This window comes from Balaenoptera musculus, chromosome 3 (assembly GCF_009873245.2).
Source record: "Balaenoptera musculus isolate JJ_BM4_2016_0621 chromosome 3, mBalMus1.pri.v3, whole genome shotgun sequence".
Classification (NCBI taxonomy): Eukaryota; Metazoa; Chordata; class Mammalia; order Artiodactyla; family Balaenopteridae; genus Balaenoptera; species Balaenoptera musculus.
Genome location: NC_045787.1, coordinates 123048942 through 123061338, shown reverse-complemented (window position 1 = coordinate 123061338; position 12397 = coordinate 123048942). Strand labels below are relative to the sequence as shown.

Here is a 12397-nt window from a genome sequence, read left to right as displayed (position 1 = left end):
TAGTAATCAAATAGACAAAAATTAAAGACAAAGAAAAATTATTAAAAGCAACAAGGGAAAAACGACAAATAACATACAAGGGAACTCCCATAAAGTTAACAGCTGATTTCTCAGCAGAAACTCTACAACCAGAAGGGAGTGGCACGATATATTTAAAGTGATGAAAGGGAAGAACCTACAACCAAGATACTCTACCCAGCAAGGATCTCATTCAGATTCAACAGAGAAATCAAAACTTTACAGCCAAGCAAAAGCTAAGAGAATTCAGCACCACCAAACCAGCTCTACAACAAATGCTAAAGGAACTTCTATAAGTGGGAAACACAAGAGAAGAAAAGGACCTACAAAAACAAACCCAAAACAATTAAGAAAATGGTAATAAGAGCATACATATTGATAACTACCTTAAATGTGAATGGATTAAATGCTCCAGCCAAAAGACACAGGCTCGCTGAATGGATACAAAAGCAAGACCCATATATATGCTGTCTACAAGAGACCCACTTCAGACCTAGGGACACATACAGACTGAAAGTGAGGGGATGGAAAAAGATATTCCATGCAAATGGAAATCAAAAGAAAGCTGGAGTATCAATACTCATATCAGATAAAATAGACTTTAAAACAAAGATTGTTACAAGAGACAAGGAAGGACACTACATAATGATCAAGGGATCAATCCAAGAAGAAGATATAACAATTATACATATATATGCACCCAACATAGGAGCACCTCAATACCTAAGGAAAATGCTAACAGCTATAAAAGAGGAAATCAACAGTAACACAATAGTAGTGGGGGACTTTAACACCTCACTTACACCAATGGACAGATCATCCAAGCAGAAAGTTAATAAGGAAACAGAAGCTTTAAATGACACAATAGACCAGATAGATTTAATTTATATTTATAGGACAGTCTATCCAAAAACAGCAGATTACACTTTCTTCTCAAGTGCACATGGAACATCCTCCAGGATAGGTCACATCTTGGGTCACAAATCAAGCCTTGGTAAATTTAAGAAAATTGAAATCATATCAAGCATCTTTTCTGACCACAAAGCTATGAGATTGAAATAATTTACAGGGGGAAAATGTAAAAAACACAAACACATGGAGGCTAAACAATACCTTACTAAATAACCAAGAGATCACTGAAGATATCAAAGAGGAAATCAAAAAATACTTAGAGACAAATGACAATGAAAGCATGACCATCCAAAACCTATGGGATGCAGCAAAAGCAGTTCTAAGAGGGTAGTTTATAGCAATACAATCCTACCTCAAGAAACAAGAAAAATCTCAAATAAACAATCTAATGTTACTCCTAAAGGAACTAGAGAAAGAAGAACAAACAAAACCCAAAGTTAGCAGAAGGAAAGAAATCATAAAAATCAGAAGAGAAATAAATGAAAAAGAAATGAGGAAAACAATAGCAAAGGTCAATAAAACTAAAAGCTGGTTCTTTGAGAAAATAAACAAAATTGATAAACCTTTAGCCAGACCCATCAAGAAAAAGAGGGAGAGGACTCAAATCAATAAAATTAGAAATGAAAAAGGAGAAGTTACAACAGACACCACAGAAATACAAAGCATCCTAAGAGACTACTACAAGCAACTCTATGCCAATAAAATGGACAACCTGGAAGAAATGGACAAATTCTTAGAAAGGTATAAGCTTCTAAGACTGAATCAGGAAGAAATAGAAAATATGAACAGACCAACCACAAGTAATGAAATTGAAACTGTGATTTTAAATCTTCCAACAAAAGTCCAGATCCAGATGGCTTCACAGGTGAATTCTATCAAACATTTAGAGAAGAGCTAACACCCATCCTTCTCAAACTCTTCCAAAAAATTGCAGAGGAAGGAACACTCCCAAACTCATTCTATAAGACCACCATCACCCTGATACCAAAACCAGACAAACACACTACAAAAAAGAAAAATTACAGACCAATAACACTGATGACTATAGATGCAAAAATCCTCAGCAAAATACTAGCAAACAGAATCCAACAACACATTAAAAGGATCATACAGCACGATCAAGTGGGATTTATCCCAGGAATGCAAGGATTCTTCAATATATACAAATCAATCAATGTGATACACCATATTAACAAATTGAAGGATAAAAACCATATGATCATCTCAATGATGTAGAAAAAACTTTTGACAAAATTCAACACCGATTTATGATAAAAACTCTCCAGAAAGTGGGCATAGAGGGAACCTACCTCAACATAATAAAGGCCATATATGACAAACCCACGGCCAACATCGCTCTCAATGGTGAAAAACTGAAAGCACTTCCTCTAAGATCAGGAGCAAGACAAGGATGTCCACTCTTGCCACTATTATTCAACGTAGTTTTGGAAGTCTTAGCCATGGCAATCAGAGAAGAAAAACATATAAAAGGAATACAAATTGGAAAAGAAGAAGTAAAACTGTCACTGCAGATGACATGATACTATACATAGGTAATCCTAAAGATGCCACCAGAAAACTACTAGAGCTAATCAATGAATTTGGTAAAGTTGCAGGATACAAAATTAATGCACAGAAATCTCGTGCATTCCTATACACTAACAACGAAGGATCAGAAAGAGAAATTAAGGAAACAATCCCATTCACCATTGCAACAAAAAAAAAATAAAATACCTAGGAATAAACCTACTTAAGGAGGTAAAAGACCTGTACTCAGAAAGCTATAAGACACTGATGAAAGAAATAAAAGATGACACAAAGAGATGGAGAGATATACCATGCTCTTGGACTGGAAGAGTCAATATTGTGAAAATGACTATACTACCCAAAGCAATCTGCAGATTCAATGCAACCTCTATCAAATTACCAATGGCCTTTTTTACAGAACTAGAACAAAAAATCTTAAAATTTATATGAAGACACAAAAGACCCCGAATAGCCAAAGCAATCATGAGGGGGAAAAAATGGAGCTGGAGGAATCAGAGTCCCTGACTTCAGACTATACTACAAAGCTACAGTAATCAAGACAATATGGTACTGGCACAAAAACAGAAATATAGATCAATGGAACAGGATTGAAAGCCCAGAGTTGACACCTATGGTCAACTAATCTATGCCAAAGGAGACAAGGATATACAATGGAGAAAAGATAGTCTCTTCAATAAGTGGTGCTGGGAGAACTGGACAGCCACATGTAAAAGAATGAAATTAGAACACTCCCTAACACCATACACAAAAATAGTGCTGAGTGCTGAGTGAAATTAAACTTGGGAGTATGATGAATAACAGCAAGGATCATGAAATCTCAGAATATGGCTTAAATAAAAATTTATTTAACTTTATTGTTTATTTAACTGTTATACCAAGCTTTAACTTTTGCCTGAAATCAAAACAACCATTCAGGTGCTTGCACAAAGCAAAGGAAATTTCCCATAATAAACCGTATTATGAATCATCTTTGTTGAAATTGTGAAATATGTTCCTCATTCTCAGTATTTTCCTTGGATCTGGACCAGTGTTCATTAAATTGAACTTCGTGGTGGTCATTGTGACAGGTACTATGAGTACAAAGATGAGTGAGACAGTTTCACCCTCAAGTGAGACTCAGTCACCTAAAGAATAACTATGATTTAAATGAATTATGGCCATAGCCTGCTAAATGTTCTTTCTACATCTGTGTTTACCCCTTTAGTCCATTCCATTCTCAACTGCCAGAGGACTTACTAAAACCAGAATGTGATCAAGTCAGTCCCCTGTATGAAACTCTGGTGACTACACACTGCTTTGGGGATGAAGTCCAAACCCTTTAACATAATTTATACTGTTCTCTACCAACTGTTCCCTGCTTACGTCTCCAAGTTCATCTCTGAAGTTTTCCCATTTTTTTCACCAAGTTCTTGCCTATATTTTTCTCCAGAGCATCATTTATACTCTTTTTTACCCCTGGCCTTCCTACTCAGTACTCCCTCTATCTAGAACATTCTTTGTTCCTACTCTAACCCTTAGCTGGCTGATTCTTTCTCATCTTACAGATCTTTGTTATATATCACTTTTCCTAAGTCTTTCCTGAACCACCAAAATGCCTGTGATTCCTTTCTCTTTTCATGTGTGCAGTTTTCACACTGCATGAAATCGCTGATTCCTCCTCTGGGAAGGACGGGACCCTGTCCCTCTTGCTTAGCACAGATACCCCACCTCCAGATGTTTCACATATATTTGTGAATTGATGAGTCAATAAATTAAGGAATGAGTGATGAATACTATAAGTGTCTTTAAAGTGAAAATGGAAACCTAATTGAAGGAATAATTTATTCCACACAGGAGAGGGTGAAGAGGTGTGAAGGAAAGTGATATGAGATGACATTGGATCTGGCCCCAAAATATGAGTAGGCTGGAGTTCACCAGAGATTTGAGGAGGAAAAAGAAAGCCAAACAAGGAACTGCATTAACAAAGTTTGTAGAGCAGATTAGTTCTGGAAGAATCCTACTTGCTTTGGATTTAAATTTAGACATCATTTCTACCAAGCCTTCCTGACAACCCCCCTTAAAGAGGTTAGACATCTCTTGTATGTGTGCTGAGAGCTCTTTTATTGTACATTTCATGAAGTATATTTCTAATATGAAGATTTAAACCTGAGATCTAAAAAACAAATTCATCAGGAATAATAAATTTTGATCGTATTTATATTACATTCTTTCGTATGAAAAATTTAACCTGTTGACTAAATAATTTGTAGTAATAAAATAATTGCTATTATTATTATGTGATAAAGAGGGTAATTCGGTGGAAGAATAGGAGAGGAAAAAAGTAACACAAAGAACTGTACAAGCCTGACGCATCCCAATCCTGAAGATGCATAATAGCCACCATGTTGAATGTTAGCATTTCAGATCCATTTTCTTCTAACAGACGTATAAAGGGTTAAGAGTCTTTTGACCCCATAGCCACACCACCACATTCCCTTTATATAGGAAAACTAGAACTCCAGGATTGGACTGGCTTATATAGCAGCTCCCCTCCTTTATATGAAATTGCTGTGTTAGGTTCATGAATGCACAGTTCATGAATGTGTTTTCCTGCATAAAGAAGGGTTTAACATTTCTCTGCAGGTCACTGGGAATAAAGTAAGTTTAATTCATTCATTTTAAATACTAACAACATCTGACTCTAAAGCATCATCTTTGGAAAAGAAGTGGGGGAAAGGCTTAGACAAGCTAGCAAGGTTTTGGTGCAGTGGACATATCCAAATGTTAGTTATGGAGAAGTGTTACATACACATGAACTCTAGCTATTTTATATTACAGTTGCTTTTCAAATCATAATTCAGAGGCAACAGCCTTATTGGAAACTCTTAAGATTAATATCGTCTTGTAGCTTAGGGCAGAACCAGCTGCAAAGCCAAGACTCCTGGGAACACTGGCCCTGCCAATGCAGGTCCCGTTTTGCCAAAAGCATAAGCATGAATTGCTTTAGTCTTTTCAGGGATCTCTGAGCTTTTCCTAGTCCGTCCTTTTAACACAAAGGAATGATAAATTGTTTCTTCTTCCCTTAAAATCTAAGCTGGCTTTTCCTGGATAGTTAGGTCCTAGAAAAATAATAATAATGATAATGATAATAATTTCTAATCATTTTTACACACTTTAGTTCATTTATTCCTTGCAAGAGCTCAGTGAGGTAAATATATCCCTTTCCAAATTTTACAGTAATGGAACAGAAGTTCAGAGAGTTTAACTAATTTCTCAAGTATATACATCTAGAAAGTTTGACTCAAAACCAATTTTTCTGATTTCAAATCTCAAGCCTCTAACCACTACACCCCATGATTCTATTTTTTTAAGTCCCCACTGACATTTGTATGCCTTTGCCACCTCTTTAGCCTACCCACAACCAGAGTGGAATCCTGCTCTTTCTTCCAGTAAGTGTTATTATAGCTCAGAGGCTTTGGAGACTGACAGATGTATATTTGAGTTGCAGCTCTGCCATTTCATAGCTGTGTAACTTTTTTCAAGTTAACTTCTCTGAGCCTCAGTTTTCTTATCTAAAAAAGTAGTAAGAGTAAATATCTGAAAGGATTAGTTGGGATTGTTAATGGGGATAATTTTGTGTACCTAAAGTGGTTGTACCTTAGCACAGTGCCTGGCCCAGAGTAAGAACTCAATAAGGTAGGCAGGATCATTCAGCATCACCATCATTCAGGCTCAGCTCACATGCCACCTTGTCTGTTGTCCTTATGCTTTCTCAGTCCACTGTAAGCTACCCCAACAGCATTTACCAACTGTATCATCCACCGCATTCTAGAATTCGTTTTCTCTTTACGGATGTTAGTCTCTTGCCTCCTCCTCTCGGCCAGAAGCTAGTGGAGGGTGGGAATGATGCTTACAGTTTTTAACCTCTATGAAAAGCCAAGAATAAATAGAATATATAGTGCCTATATTTTCTTGACCACATTTTTGATAAAGAATTGTGTGATATTTTAGGATGTGAGAGGCAGTAGAAAATGTAGCTGGACATCATATTAGGATTTCTAGGCTATTTTTACTTTCCTGGACAAACTATGCAACCAGGATTATAACCAAAGAACAGTAGCATAGATTCATCATATTTAAATACTGATTAATTGATTTAATAAATGTTTCTAATTTCTTGATTTTAATCTTGAAGTGTGTGTCTTAAAAAAAGAATGATGCTGAATGGAAATTTTTTAAAAGTTTATTTTATTAAAGTATAGTTGATTTACAATGTTGTGTTAATTTCTGCTGTATAACCAAGTGATTCAGTTATACATATATATATACATTCCTTTTCATATTCTTTTCCATTATGGTTTATCACAGGATATTGAACATCGTTCCCTGTGCTATACAATAGGACCTTGTTGTTTATCCATTCTATATATAATAGTTTGCATCTGCTAATTCCAAACTCTCAACCCATCCCCCCCACCTCCCTCCCCCTTGGCAACCACAGATCTGTTCTCTATGTCTGTGAGTCTGTTTCTGTTTCACAGATAAGTTCATCTGTGTCATATTTTAGATTTCACATATGTGATATCATATATATTTGTCTTTCTCTTTCTGACTTACTTCACTTAGTATGATAATCTCTAGGTCCATCCATGTTGCTGCAAATGGCATTATTTCATTCTTTTTTATGGCTGAGTAGTATTCCATTGTGTATATATACCACATTTTCTTTATCCAGCTGAATGGAAATTTTAAAATCTGGACATTTTGTTATAAAAAATAGACACTGAGTTTCCCTAAACTCTAAAAGACATAAAAAGGCTACAGCTGGGAACAGATGATCCCAAGATTATTTCAAATGCAGCGTACTACTTCTAGTCTCCAAGAAGTGGTACCTGAGGAGAAATCATGGTGGGGAAGGAAAGAAGCTTCATCTATTTGTGTTAATGTCACTCTCCCTTCTCTGTGGTCTCTCTCTCAGGGGTTTTGTGCCAGTGCCTAAATAAGTCTGTAGAGAACCAAGAATATGAATGGCTTTTTAATATTTGAGGGCTTCCATAAGTGTGACACTTGAATTATCATTATTTTTGTGTATCCCTTGTCATTCTTACTCAATTTAAGCATCTTGAGGACAACACCTATAGGCTATTTTGTTTCTACCACCTTAGCCAATAGTTGAAATTGAAAGCACTCAATAAATGGTAACTCTCATATGTCATGAGCTGTGTTAGAAGATCTCTTACATTCTTTTATGTAATTGTCAAACAATCCAAAGCGATAGTTCTATATACTCCCACTCCTCTAGCCCCCATTTTAGAGATGAGGAATATTGACAGCTAGAGAACTAATGATTTATCCGAGATCCACATCTACTGAACACATAGGTGGAATTTAAACTCAGGTCTGTCTGACTCCATAGTCCATACTCTTAACCAGGAGTTCTCAGGGACACCTGTGCATCAGAATCACCTGGCAGCTACTATATCAAAATCTCTAGATTGGAGCTCCAATCACTAAAGCTCTCCAGTAGATTTTAACACAGCCAGACCAAAGATTTGGGAAGCTTTGTTCTCAAACACTACACTGTATTTCCTCCTCAATAAATGTCTACTGAATGAATGAATGAATGATGACTATAACTCTTCCATTGATAATATATTCCTACATTAAGATTTGCTCTCAAGCAGTGGTCCTTATTTTAAAATGCAATTGCTCCTGAGAGCCTGTCTCTAAATTTTCTGATATCTTTGTCAGAGACTTGGTTGCAGAGAAATTCAGCCTTGGTGGCTATGGGAGGTATCTGATTAAGGACAGGGTAGGACCAGAGGATAAGCTAAAATTCTCACCTTTGGTGCCTCACCGCATTGCCTGAGGCTAGCACTACCATCATTGCAGCTAAGAGCTGGAAACCTAGGGATCACTTAAAATTCCTTCAAGTTTTTTTAAGTTATGAAGCCGTCTCCCCCTGCCCACCCCCCCCCCACCAGGATTGGCCCTTAGTTGAACAAGCCTTCTGTCCCTCCTCCAGATCATCTGCTACATCAGATGTTATCAGCGACAAGGGCTCTGAGGGTGGCCCAGAAATATTCCATCTGTGTGCAGTGATCCCTTCAAGCTCTCCTTTATGCTCTGGAGCATGCTCCTTTGAGGGGTGGTGTCCCTCTGCATGTGGCAGCCTTTCTTGAAGGCTGACCTCAGACTGCTTAAGGAAAGGCAGCACAAGTGCCCATCAACTGATGATGGGATAAATAAAATTCAGTTTCAACCATACAATGGAATATTATTCAGCAATAAAAAGAAATGAAATACTGATACATGCTGTATTATGGGTGACTCTTTTGAAGTAGAAGAAGCCAGTTAATAAAAAAAAATCCACATATTGTATGATTCCATTTATACAAAATATCCAGAATAGACAAATCTATGGAGAGAAAAAGTAAATTAGTGATTGCCTGGGTTGGGAGAGTTTGGTGGGCAATGGGAAATGACTGCTGATAGGTATGGGTTTTCTCTTTGGCATGATGAAAAGTTCTAAAATTGATTGTGGTAATGGTTGTGCAGCCTTGTAAATATGCTAAAAAACTGAGTTATGAATTTTATGATATGTGAATTATACCTCAATAAAGCTGTCCAAAACGGGGAGGGGGCAGCACAAAGCAACAGAAGCATTTTAGTGAAATTATATATGAGAATCATGAGATTGCCAGGCACCCATCACAACTGGAAAAGACTTTGGAAAGTTGCTCTCCAACAGAGGGGTATGTAGGGCCATACGTATGAACAGCTGCTTACCTTAAGGTATCTATAAATTGATTCCATCCTCAACTTCCTGTGATGCTTTTTTCTCTCCTGAACATGTCTAATTTATTAATCCTATTCTTTTTTCCAGCTCTTATGGGATGAAGTTCACAATAATTCCCAGACTAGAAATATATGAAGTCAGGCACATATTTTATATTTTTTGAAAGGATTATAAATTAAAATGTAAAATATGGCTGTTGCTTTGCACATTCTTGCTGCAAGCAATGACAGAGAGCTGGTACTCGTTATTTACAATGGGACAGAAGAATGTAATGTTTAAAAGTAGGACGTGATTCCATCAAAGTCTCCATGTGACAGAGCTGCCACCTCCTTTTTCATCCCCATGGCCATGGCCCCATTCAGGGCTGCATTATTTCTCGCCTGGACCATTGAAGCAGGCTCACTAATTTCCTGCCTCCAGTCTCTCCCTCCTTAGTAACTCATCCTCCATCACACTGCTGGAGCTACCTCTCTAAAATGCAAATATGAGGCAGGCTAGCCCAGGGTACACACCTTGGGTCTCAGTTTCAAACTGCCTGGATTTGAATCTGGGCCTCACCAGCTTTCCACTCAGTCCTCTTAGGCAAGTTACTTAATCTTTCTGTGAATCATTTTATTCCCCCCCCCCCCCTATTTTTAGTGAGGATTAGATGAGAGCAGTATTTTAATTGCTGAATCCAATGACAGGCTCATGGCAATCAGTCACTGTAAGCTTTTATTATTATTACACTTATATTCAAAGGCTGCTGTGTTTCTCCATTTCTACCTAATGAAATCTAATCATTATGAATTAAATTTAATCATCGATTATTCAGGAGCCTGTGAAATCTAACCCCAGTCTCTCTTCTCCCAGTTCACAACCTTCTCTACATACATCATTTGTGTGGCTCCATGTTTTTCTCAAGTTCCTTCCTCTGCCATTTGAGTATCTCCAGTTAGAAAAGCCCATTCTTCATTCAAGATGACGATATGGCCAGGAAGTGACTGGGAAGCTTTTCCCAAACTGCCCTTTCCTCTGTGTTGTGACAGCACCATAAGGGTTTGAGAGAAGTTGACCAAAGTGAGATATATTTTATAGGTAAAACAAACCAGACTTCCTAGTGGACCGGATAAGGGAAATAAGGGATTAAAAAAAAAAAAAAAAGGATGATTTCTAAGCTTAGATCTGGAATAACTGGGCATGTGCTGGTGCCATTTATTGATATGGGAAAACTTGGGAAGGATAAGGTTTTTGAGGAACTAGTAAAAAAGACCTCTGTATTAGTTAGGTTAGGTTTGAGATACCAATTGGATGTCCAAGTGGATTTGGCAAGGAAGCAGTTGAATACATGAGTCTGGGGTTTGGGGAATGGTCAGGGCTATGGATATAGCACTGAGAGTCATAACTCTATAGGTGGGGCCAGTAGAGATAACCTGGACGAAGCCCTGGGGACCAGCAACATCTAGAGAGCAGCTAGAGGAAGAGAAACCTGTTAACTGTATACGTGTGAGTTTACTCACCCAGAATCTGCTTGGAGTTAAGTACTATCTTACTTATCTTTGTGCCTAGTGGTGTTTGTCATACAAATTTTCAATAAATGCTTGTTGAATTCATTTCAATTCTAAAAGCAAAGAATGGTAACCACTTAGAAGTCTCCCAGCCATACACTTTAATGATTCCGAAACATGCGCAAAACAAGCATGAAGGACAACTCCAGCATCTAGCCGAGGGTGGACTATGGTGGACAGGTCCGTGACGGCTGGAGACAGTTGGATCCAACTTCCTAACCTTTGCCTATCCCCTTTCCCTAGGGACACTCTCCAAAGGGCATGGCCCCAGTGCTCATGGATAAATGGCAGAAAGCCCAGGATCCCAGCATGGTCCTCAAGGCTGAATACCAGGGGTCTTGGTAGAGCAGCAGCTGCTAGAACATATGGGCCATCAGCAGGAATTCCCCTTAGTTCTGGACTGAAGCACCTAGATGTACACAATACTCAATTTTCTGAAAGGTTGCATGGGAAACTCTCTAGTATCTTCTTTATCTAGTCATGTTTTTTTGCATTGACTCTAACAGTTTAGTATTCATATTTTTCTTACCTCCTTCTTCCTATGACACATTTAAGAATTTGTAAATCAAGATACATCTCTTTTTTTTCCTCTCCTCTTTCTACTGTTCTGACTAGGCCTTCATCATCCTTCACCTTGGCAAGTTTAATAGCCTTCTATCTGGTCTCCCTGCCTTCATTCTCTCCCCCACTCTGCCGCCAGAATAACCACGCCAAAGTACTGCTCTATTAGGGCATCTACCTGCCAAGAGCTCCTGCAGCTTCCTTGTTACTTACTGAAAAATAAATAAATAAATAAAAGGTTCCAAAATTCTAAGGATGGCATACCAGGTCTCCCAGAATCTATCATTTCCAGGCAACTTTCCAGCATTAATGCCCATCAACCATATCCTGGGTTGTAACTAATCAGGCCCTCATTTCCCCCAAAATAGTTACTATGCTTTCTGTTTGCTGTATCTTGGCACCTGCTGTTTCCTTCACCCAAGGTTCACCTGTTTCTCCACCTGTTACAATCCTACCCGCTCCTCAAGTTCCAGGCAATGCCACCGTCTTCAGGGAGCCCTCCTTACTCCTTACTTCTCTCTTGAGAAGGAGAAGTTCTTGTCTATATTTTTGAAACAACTAGTGTTTATTTCTTTACGGCAGTTATCAGATAGATGATGGTGATTATGATGAAGATATAGATAGATAGATAGGTAGATAGGGATAAAGGTTTGTTGTTGTTTTTGCCTTGGAAAGCTAACACTTTCAATTTCAACATACTGTACTTAGCACAACATATACAAGCCTATTGACTAAATGAATAAGTGAGTGACCCAATTAACTCAGCATAATTAATCCCCACTTCTCCCAGTTTATCCACTGTATAATTCTAGATCTTTATATATCAGATTTTCTTAAAGTTGGGTCTCTCTGTAGGGTGACCATAGGTCATCACATGGGTGACTTCCTTTCACAAATACTAATTAAGTGCCTGGTATGTCCCAGGTCTTGTGATGGATTCTGAGAAGCAAGTTGTAAATACAAACACATTCCTGCTCTTACAAAGCTTACAGATTATGGAGGTGACCGAACTTGAATAACAAGGGCATGTATT

The 12397-nt window shown here is 37.9% G+C and overlaps 1 protein-coding gene across 5 annotated transcripts in view; it reads left to right on the top strand.

Moving 5' to 3' along the window:
* JAKMIP2 (janus kinase and microtubule interacting protein 2) overlaps positions 1 to 12397 on the top strand; it is a 184545-nt gene that overhangs the window by 106051 nt on the left and 66097 nt on the right. The gene's annotated exons all lie outside the window — the stretch shown is intronic.